This window comes from Nipponia nippon, unplaced genomic scaffold, assembly GCF_047370975.1.
Source record: "Nipponia nippon isolate SJK-2023a ecotype South Korea unplaced genomic scaffold, ASM4737097v1 scaffold_3, whole genome shotgun sequence".
Lineage (NCBI taxonomy): Eukaryota > Metazoa > Chordata > Aves > Pelecaniformes > Threskiornithidae > Nipponia > Nipponia nippon.
The window spans coordinates 121,234,694-121,245,902 of NW_028262347.1; positions in this window are offsets into that span (position 1 = coordinate 121,234,694).

The following is an 11,209-nucleotide window of genomic DNA, read 5'->3' on the forward strand; positions in this document are numbered from 1 at the left end:
AACAAAGCTACACTCTTGCAGAGGTTATACCACATGGGGGTGTTCATTTCCCTTTGTCTTAGTAGCATAAACTCAAAATCAACCCTATACAGTAAATGTCGTCTGCCCTATTGTCTTATATAAACACTCTTGTTTTTCTTCAGTGAAAAGATGTGTTTAAAGAAAGCTCTGTACGAATTCCAATAAAGAAACTAGTGTAAGAAAACTGGATTCATAAAGTGAATTAGAACAGCTCTACTGTTACATCGACTGGTGCTGGAAAGCCAGCAAAGTCAGATAATATTTTATTTGGAGCTGAAATGAACGGTTGTGAACTCTGACAAACCAGCACTTCAAAGCATTCTGAACATACTGCCACTAGCGTAGGGAAATTTATCGCAACTAAGAGCCTGACTCTGTCCCTATTTGCACCATTTTTACTCTGCTGACTTCAGCTGGATAGAAGATCAGAATTATGTCATTCACAGCTATCTCTGTTCTTTGTGATTTGCAAAAACAAAGAAAAAAAAAAAAGAAGGTAATCATACTTGATACACCTATTCTATTCCCAACAAAAAGCAACTGAGGAAAACCTCAGACAAAATTCTGCACAACATTTGGGTAACTTCATGGGTGGCCCACGCAGGAACCAAGAGAACTGATGAAAAGTAACATGTCAGATCTGGTGATATTGCTGAATCTTTAGAAATTCATTCTTTCTGGGAAGGAGATACAGCCCACATCGTTACATTATTTTTATTGAACCTTAGAAATACATCAATGTGGCTAAATTAAAATATAAACTGCAGTAAAAGTATTTTAAGGCTTTAAGAAAAGATACATATTTTTACAACCTCAAGCCTATTATGGATTTCATGGAGACTAGCGTGTAGCAACTTGACGTTATTACGATGATAATTTATTAATGATTTGTATATTTCATAACCCCTCTGGTTCTCCTGAGACAACATCAAGACTTATCTGTGCTATGCATTTCACAGACATAAAGAATGGACTTTTTTGTCCTCATAAATCAACAGAATAATGCAATTGCTGAATGCACATAAAAGCCAGAACACAAGAGGATTGTTATACAGCAGGGTATAAATTGTATTATTAGTCATCCCTAAATGTTCCCTTTTGGATCTTTACAGTTTTTTTAATCTATTCTGTGCATAGATGTCCTCAGACATGGAAAACAGTTGAAAACTTGTTAAATTCCTCGACTGCATACAAGCAAGTTAGTAGTAAATGTAGCATAGTCACCAAGAAGAATTCAAAGGGCTTTGAATCTTTAGATCCGATGTGTAATTCAGCTGACGCATGGCACGTGAAACTTAACATAAAGTAATGCAAATTGGTTACAGAAATGCAGTCCAGAAGTAAAAAGTGAAAGGGGAAAAAAAACACAGAAAGGCTTAATAACACTGGACACCCAATAAAACAATCATAGAAACTGGCCTACTGCCAGTACAGTACAAATATACATGTCCACGAAGCTGATAGAACAAAAATCCCACCAACACCCCACAGGGGAGCAGTTTTAATCTTAGCCATAGCTATGATGTCATCAAAAGCTATTATTTCATTCCTATTTTTTCCCCAAAAAAATGAGCACAGCCAAGACAAATTGCACAATGAGATTGCTTTCTCTACACTAACATATGCCAATTACACGGTAGCCAGAATGCAGATTTAGGTAAAAACAGGATGCAATTTTTAGGAATTTATCAACATTGTGGGCCTTTCAATAGTATCACCCATTATAGTTTCAGGGTGACCTGTCAAGGCTAGAGGGACCATCTTTATGGTGTATTATCACATATCATCCCTGTACAGAGGACCACCACAAAGCCTATGTACCATTTATATACTCTAATGTATTTTCTCTAGCCAGCATTACCTCTCCAGCCCACAAACTGGCAGGATTAGTGAAATATGTGAAATTTTGTCTCTGCAAATAGTAAATTGCTGGAGCTGTCATTCATTTAAAATACCTTTTTTTAAATGTCCCTTGAGATTATTTTTTTTTTTATTTTTTATCACTTCCGAGTCCCTTCAAATTCCACCAGATAGTATGTCTCTAATGGGATTTCATTAAATACTATTGTGTCTCTGCCATTTTTAAAACTTTTAGACAAAACACTTTTTCATTTCTTGTTGTCGTACTATCTCTAAACATTCAGAAACACAGACTGCATTGCCAAAACCAGCAAAGAATCTTACATTTATACAGGCAGGATGAGATAAGTGCTTAACCCTGCCCCTTTGCAATTAGAGCTTTGCAATATGACGTTGCCTTGATAGTTTAAAAGTTCCTTTCATTGACCACTGTAAGGTACTTTTGCAAATCTCTTGATGAATCCCAGGTTAGTTGAACTGTTCAATTATAGCTTTATCCTAATCCTACTAGCTAAGCATTAATGCTAGCAACCTCCCACATCTTAATCCTGTCCCACTTGACACTGACCCACACTCAGTCCCAAATGATGTGTGTGTTAGCATAAAGCCATGCGAACAACATATTAATCAGGAATGCAACATGAAAGTGAGAGATATATAACAGAGCAGCAGGGAGCATTTCAGCAAAAAGACACTACTCTCTCCAAACACAGGGCTGGCACATACAGGTTTAAATACATCTAAAAAAATAACATAAATACATACACAAACGTGTTGAACTGTTACAAGACTTGTAACGAAGCCATTAGAACGTGTCTCGAGCATGATTTAAAACAAGGGGGAAATCCAGTCTGAGGTCAGATTGAAACTATTAGAATTAGATACAGACTTAGAAAATGGAAAGACTTTTATGTGTGATAGACTCCTATCCTCTGTAATTCACTGCAGATTGGGAAAATGATTCCTTCAGATCTGCTGTTGACAGCTTAATATTCCCAATGATAATGTTGTCAGGTGATAACACAGAGCCAGCCTATATGCTTTGATCTGAATGGAAAGTTTGCATTGACTGCAACATTCGGAGAGAGATTCTGCCTGGGGGGGGGGGGGGGGGGGGGGGAAATCTCAGCTAAGCTGAAACATTACCTGAACAGCATTTAATTGTGGTCAAAATAGAAGTGCATCAACTTCAAAAAGGTCCAAGTTGCCTTCCCTGAACACATCCTGAACAACGACCAAAATTCTCTCTCCAAAAATATTACTGAGGCAGCCAAAGGCACTCAAGAACAATCCTAAAGAATCTTGTATCCAGTTTTTAAAGTGAGTGCTATTGTCAAATATATTCTCTCAAATTTCAGGAACATGAATATATGGCTTGTACACACTCCTGGTTTAAACGTCTCTCCACATCTTTCCTTAGCTAACCACAAGACCAACAAAATTCCTCTAGGTTTCTACATCCATACAGCTAAATATGCTTTCAATTATTTTCCTGGCATGGTTAAAGAAGAATTTTGATAGTGTAAGGCCTTTATGTCAGGATAGTAAAACTGTGTCTTTTAGAATGATATTGATACTGTTCTGTTGCTGTCTGAAGCAGTAATCGCAATAGTGAAAGGCTGGATTGTCCCTGTGGGTACTTAGTGGGAAGGGAGGAGCTGAGCAGCATTCCCCACCATACACAGAGATTAAGGGCAATTGTTCCCTGTCCATAGGCAAATGGTACAAAAGGAGACAGAGAAAAGTAAAGCGATGCAGGAGCATGATTTTTCTCCTCAACTACATATCAACCTTTGGAGAAGGTAAGAGTGCAGGTGGGGGGAAACCTGCAGCATGGTTGGTAGGAAAGATACAATTTCTGCACCTTCCAGGGAGCTCTGAATTTTAGTAGGAAAGGCCAAATAGGAATGGCCAAGTTTTGCACTGAACTCAAGACCTGTCCATTTGCACATTCAGAAGTTCTCTTGCCATGAAGAAAAGCCTTAAAGGCTTTCAGACCAGTGAAGCTCATTTAATCTGAAACAGCAGCCAGAAGCATTGGCTAACAGAAAAGTAAGAACCAAAGATGGAGTGTTTCTTGTCTCCTTTTAGCAGTCAATGGTTGATGCAGTTTCTGTGCTGGAGACCGCTAAACATAGTGTTTAATAGACACCAATGCACGTCTCTGGGGAGACACGGTGTTTTTAAAATCCTGGGTGCTTCTGGCTTCACAATATCCCGTGTATGTATGAAGTTTGTTGTCATGTTTGTTGTAAGCCTGCTAGGCAGCAATTTGCTTAAGTACCCCTCCCTTCTCTTAGTGCAAGATACAGTTAATAACGCTTCCCTAGTCATCTCCTCTGCACCACATGCAGATCTATAAACAGACCGCTGTCATATCCCAGTCTTATACTTCGCATGAATATATGAATATATGAATCTGTCATATCCCTGTTTTCCATGTCATGTTTCTATTTCCAGCGTAAGGTGCATTCTGACAGCTTGCTCAGAAAATTATAACCTTGTCACTGCAACACACCTAAATATCACATGCTGAAACCAAGGGATTTGAGGTTGGAAGCAGTATGGTAACTAATGCTTAAAAACCACCTACACAAACTGGAAATTCAGTTTGAAAAAATAACCCAACTGTTTTGGAGATTACTATACATTAGAACTCAGGGATTAATTTGAAAATTGTTTTCAGGTATTATGTTTACTAAAATTGCTTTCCTACCTTGACTGAATTGCAGAGTTATTACCACCTACCACACATAACAGATAAGCTGTAGCATTTGTAACTTGAGCATTATTCATATCATAAGGGTTTCATTAAGAGCTCCCATATGATACTCTGATGTTTATATGTGTGCACACGTGCCCCATTGCTCTGTGTGCACATCATCAAATTACTTTCCTTTTAATTGCAAAATTAAGGTTGGCTTTGTGCTTAATACAGGCATTCTGGAGCTATCACTGCTGTGGGGATAAAGAACAGCATAAGAGTAACTAGATCTCCTGAAATTCAAAGTACTACTGTCAGTGACTGTTAAACATGCTTAGAGTGGTCAATTAATTGGAAAAAAAGCAAGCAGTCCTTTTAAAAAAAAAAAAAAAAAAAATACATTGAGTGCATCACCTAAGCATAATAAACCATTTACTAACATAGGAACTTGAACTTCTGCAAGGAGAAAGATAACTGAAATGGTTGCAGTAATCAGGACCTGCTTTTGGCAGTGCAACAGAAGCGACAGATCTTGAATCCATTTCTCATGAGGCTGTGTATTTTTAAATTGAACCCTAATACACAAAGTTGATATTTTGCATTGGAAATTTGGAGTTGAAAAACAACATATTGTCAAAGAACTGAAGTTTCATTCCTCCAAGTAGAAGGGCCAAAGTCTTGGTGCAGCTGAAGTCATGGTGTAATTTTTGCAGAGAGCAGAGTGGCACCAGGACCTTGTCCTCATTGACCTCATGGGATTCATCTCTAGGCCAGTTTCAGAATTAAACTAGCAGAGTTTTATATACTCTTTTATACATAAAGTCTTATAGTTTCTGACTTGGACATACCTTCCTGGGCAGCAGGATTCTCTCTGAGAGCGCAGAATACCAACAACAAGAGCAGAAAAAGTGCAAGCTGTCAACAAGTCTCTGTGGACACCATATTTGAAAGAGGCATTCGATCCCCCTCAGATTGCCACCGAAACTGCTGCTTATCTCTAGCTATTTTGCCTGGACTTATACTTGCTTTTATTTCTCGTCACCTATACAGGGGTTTTAAGTTTTGGAAACTACTATATTTTGTCCAATTTGACCTGACAATGGCCTAAAGGTGGTTGACTACATATTGTTATCAGCCCATTGGGGAGTACTATATAAAAGGCTACAAAGATAGAGCTATCAAGTCCACATGAACTTGGCTAAAACATGTTTCTTTCACGTAGAGATGATAAAAGGCCTGTGGAGTAAGGGTAGGTCATGCATTACCAAAAAGAACACATGGAAGTTGTCCCTTGCACAGTTCTCCCCTTTGGCAGTCCATTATTTATCATAAATACACCTTACGCCACTACCTATGTCACTACCACTAGCCTGTTCATGTTAATAAAAAACAGGCTGACAAAATACTGTTCCCATGTTCACGAAGAAAACATCCACTGATTTCAGAGTTGTCCAAGGCTACTAAAATGCTGTGTTTGGTTTAAATATTTACATATACACATGCTGTGCTGCTCCAGGTTTTCTAGAAACTTTTAAAAGGCATTTTTCCATGTGGTCTTCTCTTAAGTTTTCTGGTGTACAATGAAGTTTTCCAAACTCATATTGAAAAAGCCATCTAACTCACCAAATAAGACAGTACCTATGCCTTCTGGGTACTAGGAAATGTCACTCTCTGTTACTGGGTGCTACAAGTGCAGTAAAAAAAAAAAAAAAAAAAAAGAAATCAAACAATAAACCACTCTAGACAGTGACGAAAATAAGTTTTCCTGCCTTCACCCACCTCCCTTTACTACACTTGTTTTATCTTACGGATGCTATATTGCTAAAAAAACCCACAGAGAAGGTACGTGTTTCCATTTGTGCAGGTATATACATATGTTAAATGAATGATAAAAATGGTGGAAAATTTACTACTTTACATTGTTCCAAACAATATATTGGAATACCTATATTTATTTAGTATTGCTTATTGATTTGTTTATTCTTCTTACTTATGTAGTTCTATTATTCACATTAGCATTACTGACGAGCCAGTGAGTCGCTACTGTTACTCAAATGCTTTAAAACTGCAACATCTGTAATCCCACAATTAAAAAAAAATACATAAATACACACATGCTATGTATGTATGCCCACATCTCATGCACATAATACTCATGCACTCTTACAGATTAAATACGAAAACATAACGTACTTCTGAAGATCTTTCTAATTTCAAGCAAGCTGGACTACTTCCTAGTTTACCTGGGTAAGAATGAGAAAATTATTATTCCCAAATCAATTTTGCAATCTCTACCATAACGTAAAGCTGACAACTCCTCCTGTCACGCTTTCATTTTTTCTTTAAACTTCCAAACCTACGGCTTGCCTTCTTTCCCTCAGAACTTATCCACAGGGTTTTGGAAATGTTTTTGTTCCTGCAAGGCTGCCAATATCTGGTGGCAACTTCTGCATGGGCAGAAGTTCCCTGCCGAGAAATGGCAATGTTTCTCTTTTCCCAGAATATTTTGTACCCTTACTGTTCCGCTCAGTGTGCAGTTCCTGGCCAGAAGAGCGTTTTGTCCTATGTGTCATATGCTTGAGCCCTCCCGTCTTCCTGCTTGTAATCATAAGATTACTGTTAACAGTAATAATGTCAACATTCTGAATTTACAAAACAAAAAGCACAGAGATTAAATCCTTTAATTAATCCATTGAAGGGATAATCCAGACATTGCTACCAGAGATACTGATTTTTATTGGGGGAGGGGGGGGGAAAACTTCATTTAAATTAATTTCCAGAATATTGCAAGTGGCTAAAAACTGAGTGGCAACAAAAACCCCACAGTGCTCTTCAGCAGAGCTATCGGGGCCTTCAGAAGCATCAGCTGCTCAGAACAACCCCAAAGCCATCTTATCGGCTCAGGTCATGCTGTTCTGTCCTGATGTAGGAAGATGGACTGTGTCACCGCAAAAAATAAACAGGGGCTGTCACAGATACAACAAGCACCCTCCCAAATGCAGAAGGAGAAGGTATGTTATCTGAGATGATTCAAGCACTGGGGATATTTCACAGTGCGATCCCATTTAGGCACACTCTTGAACGAGCTCAGTGCTCTCCGTGGCTATGGAGATGTTAGCACAGTGCAGTACCAGCTAACGCTCCTGCTCAGTGTTTCCTCAAAAGGCACAAACCAGCTTTCTCTATAGCAGACAGAAGTCTTTCTCCTGTCCCTTAATGAGGACTGAACTAGATCTTTTTTCACACAGTTCAATGACTTGCTATGAGTAAGAACATTACATCTTCTTTTAAGAGCATTTAGTCACTGTTGACTTTTCCAGTATTGGTGCCAGCATTTCTCATCTTGTTGGAAAAAACCCACAGTGAAGACCCTGGCAGTGCTAGAATGCAGGTTTCATGGTTGTAGAAATCCTAAAACTATCGTGTATTCTTCTAACACACGTGTTCAGGAGTGTTAAAACACCAGCTTCACCCACAAGTAGTTCAGCATTTTACAAAGTTCCACTCCCCTGCCCTCAAAAGCTTTCTATCTTAAACGGCAAAAACAAAAGAAGAAAGAAGAACAGATCAGAACTGAAAAATATTTTTAAAGGACTCTGGTCCTTTGCTTCATCAGTTTTGTCAGTGATTGTAAACAGCTTTTATTGTGACAGTAAATTAACTAGTGTGTCTATGAAAGAGTACTGAAGAACTATATATAATGATCTAATTTAGCACCTACATTGTCTTACTTTTCAGTACTTATGTCTTTTTTTCTGACCTTCAATAAATATTAAAAATGCCTAGGAATTGCTTTATGGCCTCATACAGGAGCCAGCCCAACTTTCATTAGCTCTAGTGGAAGGTGGTTCAGACCCATAGTTTCATCCTGTGAAACAAGTGGAACCACTTCCCAGAAAGACGGCAGCCTCCAGCCTGTGATTCGGGAAGACTAATTGCAGAATTAAATATGGAGTATAAGCATGTTTAAAATCATACCTCAATAAGGCTGGGGAGCACTTCTCACCCTATAGCCGTAGTGCTTTATTACGCTGAAAAAGCTTTTTTCTTATTCTGTCAATAAATGCTAACACTAACCCTGATCCTACTAATATTAAAAAAACATCTTGCTAAATGAAATGTGTGGAAATACTCAAGACCTGGCATTTATTCATTAAAATAAGTACATTTAGAGTGTCAGCATTAAAATAGGGAATGTATTATTGCCACTGATGTACCAGGAACAGCAGTTCTGATTAGAGAGCAATGTCAATCAGTTTGAAAAGTTACGATCCAAAAGTTACGAAGACATTCCTAGGTCAGCAATAGAAAGTACACCACCTACAAACCTCAGATCCTGAGAGGAGGCAGCAATTCAGCCAGCTAAACTAGTATTGGGGAGAACTGAGGAAGAATAAGTATAAATACTGCAGTGGACCAGGCAGGGGTCTCGGGGTGCTTTTTGCTCTCCAACTCTGAACAGTAGGATTTGAAAGCATTTTTTCCACTTAAAAAAAAATACACAAAATGACAACAGTGAGGCCCAGCTTTCAAGTCTACATATAAACATCAGTGCTTGGTTTTGAAACTTGTGGTCCTTAAAACCTTATATTTTATTTTCAAACAGCATACCCCCTGCCAAGAAGTTACATTCCCCCCCCCCCTTTAAATAAGCAGCATGATGAACAAATTTCATTTCTTTCTGTTCAGTTTTTTCCATCTTTAATACAGCCTCCAGCAGGCCAGATGGCACCAATGCAATTGCTAGTAAGTCAATACATCTGGCTGCATTCCTGAAATGACAAATCTGATGGATAGAGCCCCAGCTCCTATACAAAGCCTCTTTTCAGAACACTCTCCCTGGTACTTGTCTGCTTTAAGCAAAACCTAATGTGTGAAAACAAAATAAAATTGAGCTCTTTCACCACCCCGCGCTAACGTTTCATTTGCAGTGTTTTTATTAACGCTGCTCTCTCGCTGCCCTGCTTCTGTACCTCAACCCCAATCTGCCGAGCGCTCTCTTTTTGGCACAAGACGGGCTCTGTTCGAAGACCTCCCTCCTCTGGAGCTGCTAACAGTTCAAAGCAGGTTACAATAAACACTTTGGCTTTTCTCATTAAGAGCAGCAAGATTGTTTAGGAAATTGTCCTCAAAGAGAGAACAATCTGAGAAAAGCAAATTAGGAGTGTGACCTCTTGCCATCATCAGAGCAGAAATCTGTCAGCGAGGCGTCGCGCTAATACTGATGCTGCAATGCCATCCATATAAGGTGCGAGGGACTCTACAGCCTTGCACAGTATCCCTGGATTATTTACAAATCCACAAATAAATATCTGGAGGCAGTTGGTCGGACCAACAGAAGGGTGTGCGGAAAAAAACTACAGACCACAGTACATCAGGTGTTAACCATCTCTTAGACAACATTAGTCTTCATCTTGTATATATATACGATGTGGGAAAGGAACTAGCACCAGATAAAATGCAAAAGCGCAAAAAAGGTGCCACTCCACCAAACAAAAACTCCTCTATCCCCATAGCTATTTTGCAAAATAAAGCACCACGTGAGATGTGGAGCTCCTAATTTGTGTTGTGCCATGTTTATTCATCACTGACAGACTCATGACAAAGAATAAGTTATTTCTGTGTTAACTGAAGTCACTGCCATGATAAATATCAAACAACGGACAGTTTTGAGTCACAAAACCCAAGTTACTAAAACAAGAAGTGGTTGCAACTCCATTTCAGTCCATGAAACTTTTACCCTTAAAAATTAGTACTTTGCCTCCTGAAGTCATTGAGACAGCTCAGAGTAACAAAGATATAAAGAAATTAAAATATAAAGTCAAGAAGCTAATATTTATAAACACTAATCACAGTAATTAGCAACTAGTGAGAAATGCGCAATGTCCAAGCGGGTTAACGCTGAAATCATCCCATCCCGAATACAAGTCATGCTTACGAGTCTCAGCAACCCCATTGCGAGCATTTCTGTCTGCAACCTGAGCTGAATACAGTCTCGATCCAGAAAGTTAAGAGTGCAACAGACAAAAATTCCTGATTTATTTGGTACAGTCTTTGGGCGTAGGAACAAAAATGACGACAGTGAAGCTCTTCCAACCTTTCTACTACACACCCAGGCTATGATTCCTTCAGAACTAGATTTTCTTCTTAAATGGGCAAAACAATTCAGGTTGAGCATTTCAAACACACCTACTGCAGCTCAGTGCTCATCTCTAGAGAAATAGCATTGGGTGTTCAGGAGCAGATCCTCTTTAAACACCCCTGCCCTATTCTCCTTCAAGGCTTGCAGGATTCATTCTGTTTTAACTATTTCCCAGTTGGAGAATTAAGTTGCTTGCATAGGGGCCTCTGCATAGTTCAGTAATACCAAAGTTAAAACCCTGTTTAAGTTAATGCCATTGTGTTATTTTTTTTATGGGTAATAAAAATTAAAATTATTAAAGCCACAGCTAGCACTCAGGGTCAAGGAGGTACAATACAGGTACAGCACCTATCCATCCAAATCTCTGTCCACAGCCTGGTAACATGTATCACAGCATCTTTCATCTTTCTCATATGTGATTGGGGAAGATGGGAGAGGATTTTTTTTTAAAAAAAAGAAAAAAATCTCTTACCAGATAATGT